This window comes from Oncorhynchus masou, chromosome 21 (assembly GCF_036934945.1).
Source record: "Oncorhynchus masou masou isolate Uvic2021 chromosome 21, UVic_Omas_1.1, whole genome shotgun sequence".
Classification (NCBI taxonomy): Eukaryota; Metazoa; Chordata; class Actinopteri; order Salmoniformes; family Salmonidae; genus Oncorhynchus; species Oncorhynchus masou.
The window spans coordinates 2,000,444-2,017,851 of NC_088232.1; the positions used below are offsets into that span (position 1 = coordinate 2,000,444).

Here is a 17,408-nt window from a genome sequence, read left to right on the forward strand (position 1 = left end):
GGACGAGGCAGACATTTAGTTCACTATTCAGAGGGAGGAGGGGAGGGATGGACGAGGCAGACATTTAGTTCACTATTCAGAGGGAGGAGGGAGGGATGGACGAGGCAGACATTTAGTTCACTATTCAGAGGGAGGAGGGGAGGGATGGACGAGGCAGACATTTAGTTCACTATTCAGAGGGAGGAGTGGAGGGATGGACGAGGCAGACATTTAGTTCACTATTCAGAGGGAGGAGGGAGGGATGGATGAGGCAGACATTTAGTTCACTATTCAGAGGGAGGAGGGGAGTGATGGACGAGGCAGACATTTAGTTCACTATTCAGAGGGAGGAGGGAGGGATGGACGAGGCAGACATTTAGTTCACTATTCAGAGGAAGGGATGGACGAGGCAGACATTTAGTTCACTAAAAGCTCATCAGTAATTTAGACAGCGGGTATCCTCTCTGCTTAAAATATAAATAAAGACATGGTCAGAATCAGATGCATACTTTTGTCAAGATCATTTCAAGTATGCACCAATATTCAGAGCTAAAAAATGATGACTTTCCTGAAGAGTACCAATTACAAGGCCAAATGTAAAATGTGTTCACAAAACAGTGATATGTTGTTCAGATAAATCTATAATGGCAACAGAAACTGCCCATTGCAGTGGTTTTTAATGGCCCAGTTTTCACCAGATTAAGACCGGTTTGACCAGCCAGGTCACCGGTGACACAAGTCAGTGTTCGACTTCTGTCCACGTCTGAGGACATCGGGAGATGACGTGTAAAACCAGCCACTTAACCATTCAGAGTTAATGCTTCATCTTAAGATTTCAGAGTTAATGCCTAAATTTAACCCTAAACTTAAAAATGCAGAGTTATTTCCTAAACTTAACATTAAACACTTTAAAATTTGAAGTTTAATAAAAATGGATTAACATCTAATTCTGACGTGAGACAGTGAGAGCTTGTTGGGTTTGACAACGCTTTTATGAAGAGTGCTATTGGGTCAACAGCACAGTTTATGCTAAATAGTCAGTTAACCTGCTTTCTCTAATTCCTCTAACAACGGGACTGCCACCTTGCAAGGTTAAACAGGAGCTTGTCGGCTAACGCTAAAGAATGCAAAAATGCTAAAATGAGCTGAGCCTAATCTCTCTCTGTGGAGAATGGACTCTCTCTCTCTCTGCGGTTGTCAGAGTGACTTGTCTCGACGCCTGTCAGCCCTCCTGACAGCCACAGATGTTCGGTCCGGGCCTCCTGCGATTCATATTCAAGCTATTCCAATCTTTAGATTCTGCGCTAACCCACTTATCTTGCTTTGTTGACTAGCTTCTTTTTTTTCTCTTTTTTTTTTACTCACCGGGCCTCTCCCTTTTTGTTTCAAAGCTCTTTTAATGACACTAGGGTTTAAGGGACATGGGGATTGAAGAGGGGTCACTGAGGTATGGCACTAAGGGGTTAGAAATATTCAAATATGTGACTAGCATAGTGTGCTAACTCCAGCACTAGCTTCAAGGAGCTCATTAAAGGGTAGGTTGCAGTGGAAGGGAGCAGCTGGGGCTCTTAGCTGAGGACGTCCTGGCAGCCTCTCTCTCCCCCTCTCTCTCTCTCTCTCCCCCTCTCCCCCCTTTCTCTCACCCTTTCTCTCCCTCTTTCCCCCTTTCTCTCCCTCTCTCTCCCTCTCTCTCCCCCTCTCTCCCCCTCTCTCCCCCTCGCTCTCTCTCTCCCCCTCGCTCTCTCTCTCTCCCCCTCGCTCTCTCTCTCTCCCCCTCGCTCTCTCGCTCTCCCCCTCTCTCCCTCTCCTCTCTCTCCCTCTCCCCCTCTCTCCCTCTCTCTCTCCCTCTCCCCCTCGCTCTCTCTCTCCCCCTCGCTCTCTCTCTCTCCCCCTCTCTCCCTCTCCCTCTCTCGCTCTCTCTCTCTCCCTCCTCTCAGTGGAATAAGATCTGCCTGCACCACAGCCTCACTTCAAAGTCTCTGGAGTTCAATTAAATGTGGATTAGAGATGTTTGGAAGAGAGACTGGGCTGCCCGTCCATCTCTCTCCCAGACTCTCACCTACACTACCCTAACAGGCTGGGCCCAGGACGACCCCACACCGTACCAGCCTCCCATCAGCCCCGTCACCATGGGAACACTGTCACAATAACCCCTCAAGCTGTGGCTTCTGGTACAGAATATCCAAAAGGACTTATGAAGGGATTTTCTTTCATTGGGTATCAAAGTTATTTGTGAAAGACCCTATTATGTGTTTTTTGATGAAGGTTAAAGAAGGACCTAGGTGAGAAAAATGGGTATTTTGTCAGGTTCTTTCCTCGTCAGTTTGATCTTTCTATTTTTGATGAAGTCTTAGTGGATCTAGGTGAGTCTTCATCAGTCAGATTTTTTTCAATTCTAAAAATCACATCTCGTCATCTTTCAGCCACTCATGGACTGATCTCCACACTGCAGACAAGGCAGGCAATGAGCGTCTACAGCAGCCACCACTCCCTGTGATACAATTAACCCTATTTGATCAGTGTTAATAGACTGTGTTGCACACTGCCACTCTGCAACCCACAGCCTCCACAGTGCATGACACAACAACACTGCCTGTGGGACTGAGGGAGGATCGGGGAACGTTTTACACTGTTGTCTGCACCATGCCAATCAACTGACTTTATTTTAGTAATATACTGTATTCTCGTTATTGTATGATCATCACTGTGTACTTACAAATATATCTCTACGATTTATAACAAAGCAGTGTCTAAATAACTAGATATGACAGTCTGGTCTGCGTGTCTCCTGCCCTGTCTGTCAGTCTGTTTACCAGTCTGGTCTGCGTGTCTCCTGCCCTGTCCTGTCTGTCAGTCTGTTTACCAGTCTGGTCTGCGTGTCTCCTGCCCTGTCCTGTCTGTCAGTCTGTTTACCAGTCTGGTCTGCATGTCTCCTGCCCTGTCTGTCAGAGTCCGTTTACCAGTCTGATCTGAAGGTCATGACAAACCACCTCAGACAGATAGTTGGATCAGTCTGACTTCTCTATCCGCTGTAAGGATGGACAGACAGACAGCGTGGCCATCAGGTTCACATGTCAACAACACCGACCACTCATCAGACGACATGTCACAGACACACACACACACAGACAGAGCGAGATACACACTGCCATGTCACAGACACACACAGACAGAACGAGATACACACACACTGCCTCCTCAACCACACTACATGCCATCTTTCCTGTAGAGGTGAAAAGATAGATGGAAAGGTGGGTGGTGAGTAACCTTTACTCTCTGTTCCAGGTGGGTGGTGAGTAACCTTTACTCTCTGTTCCAGGTGGGTGGGTGGTGAGTAACCTTTACTCTGTTCCAGGTAGGTGGTGAGTAACCTTTACTCTCTGTTCCAGGTGGGTGGGTGGTGAGTAACCTTTACTCTGTTCCAGTTGGGTGGGTGGTGAGTAACCTTTACTCTCTGTTCCAGGTGGGTGGGTGGTGAGTAACCTTTACTCTCTGTTCCAGGTGGGTGGTGATTAACCTTTACTCTGTTCCAGGTGGGTGGGTGGTGAGAAACCTTTACTCTCTGTTCCAGGTGGGTGGGTGGTGAGTAACCTTTACTCTCTGTTCCAGGTGGTGGGTGGTGAGTAACCTTTACTCTGTTCCAGGTGGGTGGTGATTAACCTTTACTCTGTTCCAGGTGGGTGGGTGGTGAGTAACCTTTACTCTCTGTTCCAGGTGGGTGGGTGGTGAGTAACCTTTACTCTCTGTTCCAGGTGGGTGGGTGGTGAGTAACCTTTACTCTGTTCCAGGTGGGTGGGTGGTGAGTAACCTTTACTCTGTTCCAGGTGGGTGGGTGGTGAGTAACCTTTACTCTGTTCCAGGTGGGTGGGTGGTGAGTAACCTTTACTCTCTGTTCCAGGTGGGTGGGTGGTGAGTAACCTTTACTCTCTGTTCCAGGTGGGTGGGTGGTGAGTAACCTTTACTCTCTGTTCCAGGTGGGTGGGTGGTGAGTAACCTTTACTCTCTGTTCCAGGTGGGTGGGTGGTGAGTAACCTCTACTCTCTGTTCCAGGTGGGTGGGTGGTGAGTAACCTTTACTCTCTGTTCCAGGTGGGTGGGTGGTGAGTAACCTTTACTCTCTGTTCCAGGTGGGTGGGTGGTGAGTAACCTTTACTCTCTGTTCCAGGTGGGTGGGTGGTGAGTAACCTTTACTCTCTGTTCCAGGTGGGTGGTGAGTAACCTTTACTCTCTGTTCCAGGTGGGTGGTGAGTAACCTTCACTCTCTGTTCCAGGTGGGTGGGTGGTGAGTAACCTTTACTCTCTGTTCCAGGTGGGTGGGTGGTGAGTAACCTTTACTCTCTGTTCCAGGTGGGTGGGTGGTGAGTAACCTTTACTCTCTGTTCCAGGTGGGTGGTGAGTAACCTTTACTCTCTGTTCCAGGTGGGTGGTGAGTAACCTTCACTCTCTGTTCCAGGTGGGTGGGTGGTGAGTAACCTTTACTCTCTGTTCCAGGTGGGTGGGTGGTGAGTAACCTTTACTCTCTGTTCCAGGTGGGTGGGTGGTGAGTAACCTTTACTCTCTGTTCCAGGTGGGTGGTGATTAACCTTTACTCTGTTCCAGGTGGGTGGGTGGTGAGTAACCTTTACTCTCTGTTCCAGGTGGGTGGGTGGTGAGTAACCTTTACTCTCTGTTCCAGGTGGGTGGGTGGTGAGTAACCTTTACTCTGTTCCAGGTGGGTGGGTGGTGAGTAACCTTTACTCTGTTCCAGGTGGGTGGTGATTAACCTTTACTCTGTTCCAGGTGGGTGGGTGGTGAGTAACCTTTACTCTCTGTTCCAGGTGGGTGGGTGGTGAGTAACCTTTACTCTGTTCCAGGTGGGTGGGTGGTGAGTAACCTTTACTCTGTTCCAGGTGGGTGGGTGGTGAGTAACCTTTACTCTCTGTTCCAGGTGGGTGGGTGGTGAGTAACCTTTACTCTCTGTTCCAGGTGGGTGGTGATTAACCTTTACTCTGTTCCAGGTGGGTGGGTGGTGAGTAACCTTTACTCTCTGTTCCAGGTGGGTGGGTGGTGAGTAACCTTTACTCTGTTCCAGGTGGGTGGTGATTAACCTTTACTCTGTTCCAGGTGGGTGGGTGGTGAGTAACCTTTACTCTCTGTTCCAGGTGGGTGGGTGGTGAGTAACCTTTACTCTCTGTTCCAGGTGGGTGGGTGGTGAGTAACCTTTACTCTCTGTTCCAGGTGGGTGGGTGGTGAGTAACCTTTACTCTCTGTTCCAGGTGGGTGGGTGGTGAGTAACCTTTACTCTGTTCCAGGTGGGTGGTGATTAACCTTTACTCTGTTCCAGGTGGGTGGGTGGTGAGTAACCTTTACTCTCTGTTCCAGGTGGGTGGTGAGTAACCTTTACTCTCTGTTCCAGGTGGGTGGGTGGTGAGTAACCTTTACTCTCTGTTCCAGGTGGGTGGGTGGTGAGTAACCTTTACTCTGTTCCAGGTGGGTGGTGATTAACCTTTACTCTGTTCCAGGTGGGTGGGTGGTGAGTAACCTTTACTCTCTGTTCCAGGTGGGTGGGTGGTGAGTAACCTTTACTCTCTGTTCCAGGTGGGTGGGTGGTGAGTAACCTTTACTCTCTGTTCCAGGTGGGTGGGTGGTGAGTAACCTTTACTCTCTGTTCCAGGTGGGTGGTGATTAACCTTTACTCTGTTCCAGGTGGGTGGGTGGTGAGTAACCTTTACTCTCTGTTCCAGGTGGGTGGGTGGTGAGTAACCTTTACTCTCTGTTCCAGGTGGGTGGGTGGTGAGTAACCTTTACTCTGTTCCAGGTGGGTGGGTGGTGAGTAACCTTTACTCTGTTCCAGGTGGGTGGTGATTAACCTTTACTCTGTTCCAGGTGGGTGGGTGGTGAGTAACCTTTACTCTCTGTTCCAGGTGGGTGGGTGGTGAGTAACCTTTACTCTGTTCCAGGTGGGTGGGTGGTGAGTAACCTTTACTCTGTTCCAGGTGGGTGGGTGGTGAGTAACCTTTACTCTCTGTTCCAGGTGGGTGGGTGGTGAGTAACCTTTACTCTCTGTTCCAGGTGGGTGGTGATTAACCTTTACTCTGTTCCAGGTGGGTGGGTGGTGAGTAACCTTTACTCTCTGTTCCAGGTGGGTGGGTGGTGAGTAACCTTTACTCTGTTCCAGGTGGGTGGTGATTAACCTTTACTCTGTTCCAGGTGGGTGGGTGGTGAGTAACCTTTACTCTCTGTTCCAGGTGGGTGGGTGGTGAGTAACCTTTACTCTCTGTTCCAGGTGGGTGGGTGGTGAGTAACCTTTACTCTCTGTTCCAGGTGGGTGGGTGGTGAGTAAACTTTACTCTCTGTTCCAGGTGGGTGGGTGGTGAGTAACCTTTACTCTCTGTTCCAGGTGGGTGGTGAGTAACCTTTACTCTCTGTTCCAGGTGGGTGGTGAGTAACCTTCACTCTCTGTTCCAGGTGGGTGGGTGGTGAGTAACCTTTACTCTCTGTTCCAGGTGGGTGGGTGGTGAGTAACCTTTACTCTCTGTTCCAGGTGGGTGGGTGGTGAGTAACCTTTACTCTGTTCCAGGTGGGTGGGTGGTGAGTAACCTTTACTCTGTTCCAGGTGGGTGGGTGGTGAGTAACCTTTACTCTGTTCCAGGTGGGTGGTGAGTAACCTTTACTCTGTTCCAGGTGGGTGGGTGGTGAGTAACCTTTACTCTGTTCCAGGTGGGTGGTGAGTAACCTTTACTCTCTGTTCCAGGTGGGTGGGTGGTGAGTAACCTTTACTCTCTGTTCCAGGTGGGTGGGTGGTGAGTAACCTTTACTCTCTGTTCCAGGTGGGTGGGTGGTGAGTAACCTTTACTCTCTGTTCCAGGTGGGTGGGTGGTGAGTAACCTTTACTCTCTGTTCCAGGTGGGTGGGTGGTGAGTAACCTTTACTCTCTGTTCCAGGTGGGTGGTGATTAACCTTTACTCTGTTCCAGGTGGGTGGGTGGTGAGAAACCTTTACTCTCTGTTCCAGGTGGGTGGGTGGTGAGTAACCTTTACTCTCTGTTCCAGGTGGGTGGGTGGTGAGTAACCTTTACTCTGTTCCAGGTGGGTGGTGATTAACCTTTACTCTGTTCCAGGTGGGTGGTGATTAACCTTTACTCTGTTCCAGGTGGGTGGGTGGTGAGTAACCTTTACTCTCTGTTCCAGGTGGGTGGGTGGTGAGTAACCTTTACTCTGTTCCAGGTGGGTGGGTGGTGAGTAACCTTTACTCTGTTCCAGGTGGGTGGGTGGTGAGTAACCTTTACTCTGTTCCAGGTGGGTGGGTGGTGAGTAACCTTTACTCTCTGTTCCAGGTGGGTGGGTGGTGAGTAACCTTTACTCTCTGTTCCAGGTGGGTGGGTGGTGAGTAACCTTTACTCTCTGTTCCAGGTGGGTGGGTGGTGAGTAACCTTTACTCTCTGTTCCAGGTGGGTGGGTGGTGAGTAACCTCTACTCTCTGTTCCAGGTGGGTGGGTGGTGAGTAACCTTTACTCTCTGTTCCAGGTGGGTGGGTGGTGAGTAACCTTTACTCTCTGTTCCAGGTGGGTGGGTGGTGAGTAACCTTTACTCTCTGTTCCAGGTGGGTGGGTGGTGAGTAACCTTTACTCTCTGTTCCAGGTGGGTGGTGAGTAACCTTTACTCTCTGTTCCAGGTGGGTGGTGAGTAACCTTCACTCTCTGTTCCAGGTGGGTGGGTGGTGAGTAACCTTTACTCTCTGTTCCAGGTGGGTGGGTGGTGAGTAACCTTTACTCTCTGTTCCAGGTGGGTGGGTGGTGAGTAACCTTTACTCTCTGTTCCAGGTGGGTGGTGAGTAACCTTTACTCTCTGTTCCAGGTGGGTGGTGAGTAACCTTCACTCTCTGTTCCAGGTGGGTGGGTGGTGAGTAACCTTTACTCTCTGTTCCAGGTGGGTGGGTGGTGAGTAACCTTTACTCTCTGTTCCAGGTGGGTGGGTGGTGAGTAACCTTTACTCTCTGTTCCAGGTGGGTGGTGATTAACCTTTACTCTGTTCCAGGTGGGTGGGTGGTGAGTAACCTTTACTCTCTGTTCCAGGTGGGTGGGTGGTGAGTAACCTTTACTCTGTTCCAGGTGGGTGGTGAGTAACCTTCACTCTCTGTTCCAGGTGGGTGGGTGGTGAGTAACCTTTACTCTGTTCCAGGTGGGTGGGTGGTGAGTAACCTTTACTCTGTTCCAGGTGGGTGGGTGGTGAGTAACCTTTACTCTGTTCCAGGTGGGTGGGTGGTGAGTAACCTTTACTCTCTGTTCCAGGTGGGTGGGTGGTGAGTAACCTTTACTCTCTGTTCCAGGTGGGTGGTGATTAACCTTTACTCTGTTCCAGGTGGGTGGGTGGTGAGTAACCTTTACTCTCTGTTCCAGGTGGGTGGGTGGTGAGTAACCTTTACTCTGTTCCAGGTGGGTGGTGATTAACCTTTACTCTGTTCCAGGTGGGTGGGTGGTGAGTAACCTTTACTCTCTGTTCCAGGTGGGTGGGTGGTGAGTAACCTTTACTCTCTGTTCCAGGTGGGTGGGTGGTGAGTAACCTTTACTCTCTGTTCCAGGTGGGTGGGTGGTGAGTAACCTTTACTCTCTGTTCCAGGTGGGTGGGTGGTGAGTAACCTTTACTCTCTGTTCCAGGTGGGTGGGTGGTGAGTAACCTTTACTCTCTGTTCCAGGTGGGTGGGTGGTGAGTAACCTTTACTCTCTGTTCCAGGTGGGTGGGTGGTGAGTAACCTTTACTCTGTTCCAGGTGGGTGGGTGGTGAGTAACCTTTACTCTGTTCCAGGTGGGTGGTGAGTAACCTTTACTCTGTTCCAGGTGGGTGGGTGGTGAGTAACCTTTACTCTGTTCCAGGTGGGTGGTGATTAACCTTTACTCTGTTCCAGGTGGGTGGGTGGTGAGTAACCTTTACTCTCTGTTCCAGGTGGGTGGTGAGTAACCTTTACTCTCTGTTCCAGGTGGGTGGTGAGTAACCTTCACTCTCTGTTCCAGGTGGGTGGTGAGTAACCTTCACTCTCTGTTCCAGGTGGGTGGGTGGTGAGTAACCTTTACTCTCTGTTCCAGGTGGGTGGGTGGTGAGTAACCTTTACTCTCTGTTCCAGGTGGGTGGGTGGTGAGTAACCTTTACTCTCTGTTCCAGGTGGGTGGGTGGTGAGTAACCTTTACTCTGTTCCAGGTGGGTGGTGATTAACCTTTACTCTGTTCCAGGTGGGTGGGTGGTGAGTAACCTTTACTCTCTGTTCCAGGTGGGTGGTGAGTAACCTTTACTCTCTGTTCCAGGTGGGTGGGTGGTGAGTAACCTTTACTCTCTGTTCCAGGTGGGTGGGTGGTGAGTAACCTTTACTCTGTTCCAGGTGGGTGGTGATTAACCTTTACTCTGTTCCAGGTGGGTGGGTGGTGAGTAACCTTTACTCTCTGTTCCAGGTGGGTGGGTGGTGAGTAACCTTTACTCTGTTCCAGGTGGGTGGTGAGTAACCTTTACTCTCTGTTCCAGGTGGGTGGGTGGTGAGTAACCTTTACTCTCTGTTCCAGGTGGGTGAGTGGTGAGTAACCTTTACTCTCTGTTCCAGGTGGGTGGGTGGTGAGTAACCTTTACTCTCTGTTCCAGGTGGGTGGGTGGTGAGTAACCTTTACTCTGTTCCAGGTGGGTGGTGATTAACCTTTACTCTGTTCCAGGTGGGTGGGTGGTGAGTAACCTTTACTCTCTGTTCCAGGTGGGTGGGTGGTGAGTAACCTTTACTCTGTTCCAGGTGGGTGGTGATTAACCTTTACTCTGTTCCAGGTGGGTGGGTGGTGAGTAACCTTTACTCTCTGTTCCAGGTGGGTGGGTGGTGAGTAACCTTTACTCTCTGTTCCAGGTGGGTGGGTGGTGAGTAACCTTTACTCTCTGTTCCAGGTGGGTGGGTGGTGAGTAACCTTTACTCTCTGTTCCAGGTGGGTGGGTGGTGAGTAACCTTTACTCTGTTCCAGGTGGGTGGTGATTAACCTTTACTCTGTTCCAGGTGGGTGGGTGGTGAGTAACCTTTACTCTCTGTTCCAGGTGGGTGGGTGGTGAGTAACCTTTACTCTGTTCCAGGTGGGTGGGTGGTGAGTAACCTTTACTCTCTGTTCCAGGTGGGTGGGTGGTGAGTAACCTTTACTCTCTGTTCCAGGTGGGTGGGTGGTGAGTAACCTTTACTCTCTGTTCCAGGTGGGTGGGTGGTGAGTAACCTTTACTCTCTGTTCCAGGTGGGTGGGTGGTGAGTAACCTTTACTCTCTGTTCCAGGTGGGTGGGTGGTGAGTAACCTTTACTCTGTTCCAGGTGGGTGGTGATTAACCTTTACTCTGTTCCAGGTGGGTGGGTGGTGAGTAACCTTTACTCTCTGTTCCAGGTGGGTGGGTGGTGAGTAACCTTTACTCTGTTCCAGGTGGGTGGTGATTAACCTTTACTCTGTTCCAGGTGGGTGGGTGGTGAGTAACCTTTACTCTCTGTTCCAGGTAGGTGGGTGGTGAGTAACCTTTACTCTCTGTTCCAGGTGGGTGGGTGGTGAGTAACCTTTACTCTCTGTTCCAGGTGGGTGGGTGGTGAGTAACCTTTACTCTCTGTTCCAGGTGGGTGGGTGGTGAGTAACCTTTACTCTCTGTTCCAGGTGGGTGGTGAGTAACCTTTACTCTCTGTTCCAGGTGGGTGGTGAGTAACCTTCACTCTCTGTTCCAGGTGGGTGGGTGGTGAGTAACCTTTACTCTCTGTTCCAGGTGGGTGGGTGGTGAGTAACCTTTACTCTCTGTTCCAGGTGGGTGGGTGGTGAGTAACCTTTACTCTGTTCCAGGTGGGTGGGTGGTGAGTAACCTTTACTCTGTTCCAGGTGGGTGGTGAGTAACCTTTACTCTGTTCCAGGTGGGTGGGTGGTGAGTAACCTTTACTCTGTTCCAGGTGGGTGGTGATTAACCTTTACTCTGTTCCAGGTGGGTGGGTGGTGAGTAACCTTTACTCTCTGTTCCAGGTGGGTGGGTGGTGAGTAACCTTTACTCTCTGTTCCAGGTGAGTGGGTGGTGAGTAACCTTTACTCTCTGTTCCAGGTGGGTGGGTGGTGAGTAACCTTTACTCTCTGTTCCAGGTGGGTGGGTGGTGAGTAACCTTTACTCTCTGTTCCAGGTGGGTGGGTGGTGAGTAACCTTTACTCTCTGTTCCAGGTGGGTGGGTGGTGAGTAACCTTTACTCTGTTCCAGGTGGGTGGTGATTAACCTTTACTCTGTTCCAGGTGGGTGGGTGGTGAGTAACCTTTACTCTCTGTTCCAGGTGGGTGGGTGGTGAGTAACCTTTACTCTCTGTTCCAGGTGGGTGGGTGGTGAGTAACTTTTACTCTCTGTTCCAGGTGGGTGGGTGGTGAGTAACCTTTACTCTCTGTTCCAGGTGGGTGGGTGGTGAGTAACCTTTACTCTCTGTTCCAGGTGGGTGGGTGGTGAGTAACCTTTACTCTCTGTTCCAGGTGGGTGGGTGGTGAGTAACCTTTACTCTCTGTTCCAGGTGGGTGGGTGGTGAGTAACCTTTACTCTCTGTTCCAGGTGGGTGGGTGGTGAGTAACCTTTACTCTCTGTTCCAGGTGGGTGGGTGGTGAGTAACCTTCACTCTGTTCCAGGTGGGTGGTGAGTAACCTTCACTCTCTGTTCCAGGTGGGTGGTGAGTAACCTTTACTCTCTGTTCCAGGTGGGTGGTGAGTAACCTTTACTCTCTGTTCCAGGTGGGTGGTGGGTAACCTTTACTCTGTGTTCCAGGTGGGTGGGTGGTGAGTAACATTTACTCTGTTCCAGGTGGGTGGGTGGTGAGTAACCTTTACTCTCTGTTCCAGGTGGGTGGGTGGTGAGTAACCTTTACTCTCTGTTCCAGGTGGGTGGGTGGTGAGTAACCTTTACTCTCTGTTCCAGGTGGGTGGTGAGTAACCTTTACTCTCTGTTCCAGGTGGGTGGTGAGTAACCTTTACTCTCTGTTCCAGGTGGGTGGTGAGTAACCTTTACTCTCTGTTCCAGGTGGGTGGTGAGTAACCTTTACTCTCTGTTCCAGGTGGGTGGTGAGTAACCTTTACTCTCTGTTCCAGGTGGGTGGTGAGTAACCTTTACTCTCTGTTCCAGGTAGGTGGGTGGTGAGTAACCTTTACTCTCTGCCCCAGGTAGGTGGGTGGTGAGTAACCTTTACTCTCTGCCCAAGGTGGGTGGGTGAGTGAGTAAACTTTACTCTCTGTTCCAGGTGTTAATTTCTACACCCCAGTGTGTTTCCAGTGATCCTCTCCTCCTCAGAGTGAGTACTTGGCTGTGAGGCACTGAGGGCTAAATTGATGATGTTGCGGCCAGTCTCTCATATGACAGGTATGACAGGTCTAGAAGCGACGCCGCTCGTCACAATCATATCATATTGTGAACCAGACCGATGCGTCTTCACTCCAAAAACATATCCAGATATAATATTTGAGACCGATGTTTTTCAGAAACCCTGTCTTGTAAAGTTCCAGGGCGGGAGTCAACATTCCCTCCCTCTCCTCCACACACACCTTTTCCCTTGCAGTTGAAAAAACCCGGAGGGTGACACAGTGGCACGACAAACTATCCAAGGGAGAGAAAGGTGTGCCGCCTATGACCCACATGGTTGAAGCGGCTGCTGGACAAATTGCAGCGGTGAAGCCGTTATTGTCCGGGGCTGGAGTTATTGCTACATATACTAGGGCTGTGATAGATAGACAGAGGAGGGGTCAGTAGAAAACACATAAAGAGGAGAGGAGAGTGAGAATTAAATCACTAAAGAAGAATGGAGTCAGACAGTGGACCAAAACAGATTAATAAACAAGTAAAAATAAATGACTGTGGTAGAGAAGGTACCTAAAATATATTCCAGAGAATTGTAGATATGACTTTATTCTACACTTTATTTGAAAGGGCCATATCCTGTAATAAAGTACCATGGTGGTATATACTGTATGCCTCCTAGTGTCTCAGAGTCTCCGATTGCATCTATACCTAATGGCTCCAGACTGCAGGTGTTTGTGGCTGCAGCCTTCCAGGCCTCCATCTGTCTCCATCACTGGCCCTGAAGGCCTTGAAGGTGAAACACCACCACTCTAACTCCCCTCAACCTCCTCCAGATGTGGCCACAAATGGCCCCTGTTGATTGGCCTGCCGACTGATGGCGGCCTCTTCTGATTGGCCTGCCTGATGGAGTGCTTATTGAATTAATGCAGAAGTCAGACTCGGAACACACAAATCCGAGAACCAATGAAGCAGGGAGAGAAAGAACGGACTGTGAAGTATGCCACTGTTGAAGGATAATAGTTTGAATTGACAAACCGAGATATAATGGTTTTGATAGAAAAAAATATTGAAATATATCTTGACATAAATCTTGTATTTCGCAAAGAAAAAAGCTCTACAGGGTTGCAAAAAAACAAAATCCCTAGCCATCTTCACTCTTATGCATTTGATTATGGCTTAATACAGCTTTCTCGTCCCCTGTTTCAGGTACAGCAATTCTCATCAATTCAGCTCTCTGACTCCACAGAGGATGCATGCAGCCAAACAGAACAACAAAAGGCTTTGAGAGTCTCGATTGTGAAGCTTTTTTCTCTCTCTCTCTCTCACAATCACTCTCGCTCTCTGCCGCACTGGGAGTTATTCAACCTGTTTGTGCCCGGGCTGCTGGTCATTTCTGAAGCACTATCGTTTGTCTCTGTCAGACACCCAAATGACTCTGGAATGAAGAGGGACACATGAAGGGGGACCGGGGGAGAGATGTGGCTCTACCAACCCCCCTAGCTATCCACCGCTATCCGACACACACACACACACACACACACACACACACACACACACACTCTCAGCCGATCCTTGCCAATGGACCTACTCCATCACACCCTCCCCACTCCAGAAATGACTACCCACCAACACACCCCTCCTCACCCCCGACTCCTCAAGCTTGCTGCTGATGTGGTTTTTTAAAGATCCCATTCTGGATTTTCTACTTTGTCCGTCTGATATTTCACTGTGCGGTTTACATCGGTAGTATTCTGTCATGTGACAAATAAACTGGTTTGACCTGGACTGGGGGCACAGCACCACCCGTTTGGGTTCCTGACACAAATGTCATTGAAAATACCATCTAACATGAGAGGAGAACAAAGTAGCAGGGTTGTTGTGCTGTGAGTGTTACAAGGTAAGTGTGTGTGTGTGTGTGTGTGTGTGTGTGTGTGTGTGTGTGTGTGTGTGTGTGTGTGTGTGTGTGTGTGTGTGTGTGTGTGTGTGTGTGTGTGTGTTACAAGATAAATGAGTCTCTCAATAGCGTTCTCTATTGGGGAGACGAGGCGCGGGTGTTTGGGCTGATAAGGACTTCCTGGCATTGAGGGGGAAAAAGGACAGTGTTACATAGTAGATAGCAACCAATTTCGCTTATTAGAATAGAATAAAACTTTATTGTACAATGTCAATCAGGAAATTCATCTAAGGATGGTGTGGCAAGAGGGAAGAATAAAATAGCGTTTTTGCATCTGGTTTAGTACGCCTTGGGTTGCGTCTGTCTGTGGCCTTTGAAGGGAAATTAGGTGATTGAAGTTCAATTTGTAGGCTGTTATTAAGCGTTTCCGACCGGCTGCTTCGGTTAAAGGATCACGGAGGAGGGATTTATTATTACCTTTTGGTCCTATGAAGAGCTGGAGATAAAGTGATGAAATTAATGAGCGGGAGGAAGAGAGGTGATCAATCAACATCAAAACAGAGACGGGGGGGTAGAGGGAGCAACCATATTGGGGAAGTTGATAGGGTTTGTAGTGAAAAAGAAACCTCTGGACTTATCAGTACGGAATTGGAATTGCTTTTGCGACGCGCAAAACACACACGCACACTCATTTACCCCCCCTCCTCACACACTCTGATGAACACACACACACAAACTCTCTCTGTGTGCGGATATGTGTGTGTGCTACGTATTCCAATGGGAATGTGTTTTGTGTGCAAAGGCCTCTGAACATTAATCAAGCCCCCCTCCCCATGTGAAATAACTACAATGTTTACACCACCTTCTCAACAGCCAGGTGCACATGATTCTGCAATACAGATCACACCAATTCTCCCGGAGTATTTCCATGGACTTCTCCAATTCCCAACCAAACAGAAGCAGCAGTCGTTGGACTACTAAACTTTGAATCATATGAACAACGAGCTCGAGGATCAAGGACCCTGTATAGCCTAGTCACAGTCTGGACATCTGAAGAATCTCCAGCAGCATATTTTCCAACTCTTCTTCCTTCGCTTCACTGACCACAGAATCAAAATCAGGTATGATAACCACAGCAGCGGTCTGAGACGCGAGTCTGGAGTTTACAACTGTCCAAACCTAAATGAATATGAAAGCGAAGACTAACACAAGCAGACACTTGAGTCCATGAGTTTGACGCTAGCCTTCCCTGGGACTTCATCTACATGGGCTCTGCCTCCTGTGGAACTCCTATATCCCCCAACCCCACCTCCCTCCCTCCCTCACCCTTGCTCACCCTTCATCTGACACACACAGGCTTTGCCTCAGAACCCCCCTCCCCCGGTTGGGTTCTGTTCCAGCCTGGCACACCACACCCAGCCATGTCACCCTCCATCAGAGAATGAGTTCATCAGACTAATGAGTAGGAGGTAGAGAAGCGGTGTGGAAGGGGGAGACTAACGAGGGCCTGGAAGTCTGCTCCAATCAGGGCCCTCGCCTCCGCTGGCATGTACGGGCCCCTCTGACTCACCCCAGTCCCCCCCCTCAGCCCTCTGGAGCCAATTAGGACAAAATTTGTTGTTGAGTTTGAGTGATACCAGGAAAAAACAGAGAGGAGGTAAGTCAGAGAGAGAGAGAGAGAGCGAGTGAAAGAGAGCGAGAGAGAGCGAGAGAGAGAGAGAGAAAGAGAGCGAGAAAGAGCGAGAGAGAGAAAGAGAGCGAGAGAGAGAAAGAGAGCGAGAGAGCGAGAGAAAGAGAGCGAGCGAGAGAAATAGAGCAAGAGAGAGAGAGCAAGAGAGCGAGAGAGAGAAAGAGAGCGCGAGAGAGAAAGAGAGCGAGAGAGAGAAAGAGAGCGAGAGAGAGAAAGAGAGCGAGAGAGAGAAAGAGAGCGAGAGAAAGAGAGCGAGCGAATGAAAGAGCGAAAGAGAGAGAGAAAGAGAGCGAGAGAGAGAAAGGGAGCGAGAGAAAGAGAGAAAGTGAGCGAGAGAGAAAGAGAGCGAGAGCGAGAGAAAGAGAGCAAGAGAGAAAGAGAAAGAGAGAGAGAAAGAGAGTATAAGTATAATAGGTATATAATTGGATCTCACTGTATTTGGAATGTCTGATCTCGGTGATCTACAGATGGTCATACTATCATACTGTTGATAAGCAACTGCTTGCTACGGTTACGAATAGAAGGTTAGGATAAGGGCTGTTAGACAGTAAGTCTGTAGAGCATCTACAGATGGACTATCCAAACAAGGTGTGATACAGTCTCCCAGAATGTGAAACGAGGAGTGGAGGGGGGGGGGGGGGGGAACCACATCTTAGGGAGGAAAACAATTATTTTGGCCCCATAGTGAGAGTTCTAGGATCATGGGACCTGCAGAATGGTGGAAAACACATGACTCTACTTTCTCACCCCAGCAGTCATCCCCACAACAATAGGCAATTAAGATAGCACACTACTGCACGCAATAACATACATAGGCACACTACACACAGGTTTGTTTCAGGGAATTACAGAAAATATTCGACACAAATTCGTCCAATAAATTTAGCCAAAGGATTTGTGTCATTAGGGCATGATTGATGGGCACGATTGTTGTACCCCGCATGTAGCTGAGTGATTCAAGTTCTAATCACTGGTCACGTATAGGAGTCTATCTGCCTCGAGGCAAGTAAAACAAACCACGACACTGAGCAAATAAACAGGCCTAAGAAGCCGCTGGAGTGTGAGAGATTTGAAGAAAAATAAAGAGGGCCCAGCTTGCGTTGAGTCGAGTTTATAGCAGTGACATCCAAGTCAAGCGCATTTACCCCCGAACGCTGCTTAGTTTGGGGCTATACTCTTTGAAGGAAGTCCCTTCTTTTCAAAGGATATTTGGGGCCATTTAGTTTTGAATTTATCCTAATAGGGATTAAACCTTTTATGTCCCTCTCCACTGTGTTTGCTAACAGGTTAGCCTTTTAACTTTCCAGCCCGGCCCCTGCTCCGGCGCTAGCTAGCGGCTTAGCCTTATAAAGCGTGAACAAAAAAAGCCGCGTGTGGATTTAGGAAAATGACAGAATGGTCCTGGGGTTAATTGGCAGAGAAGTGAAGCCCTCAATGCATTGACTCATTAAACAAGTGAGCTTTTGTGCAGATCGAGGCCAGGGACAAGGAGCTCTGGAGAGATAATAAGCAACCAAACTGTTAGATGTAGCAAGTGCAATAGGTGGCAGCGGTGGGATATGAATAGT

The 17,408-nt window shown here is 49.3% G+C and overlaps 1 protein-coding gene across 4 annotated transcripts in view; it reads right to left on the reverse strand.

Annotated features, from left to right (window-relative positions):
- Positions 1–17,408, reverse strand: part of LOC135507579 (lipopolysaccharide-responsive and beige-like anchor protein) — a 334,560-nt gene that overhangs the window by 117,788 nt on the left and 199,364 nt on the right. The gene's annotated exons all lie outside the window — the stretch shown is intronic.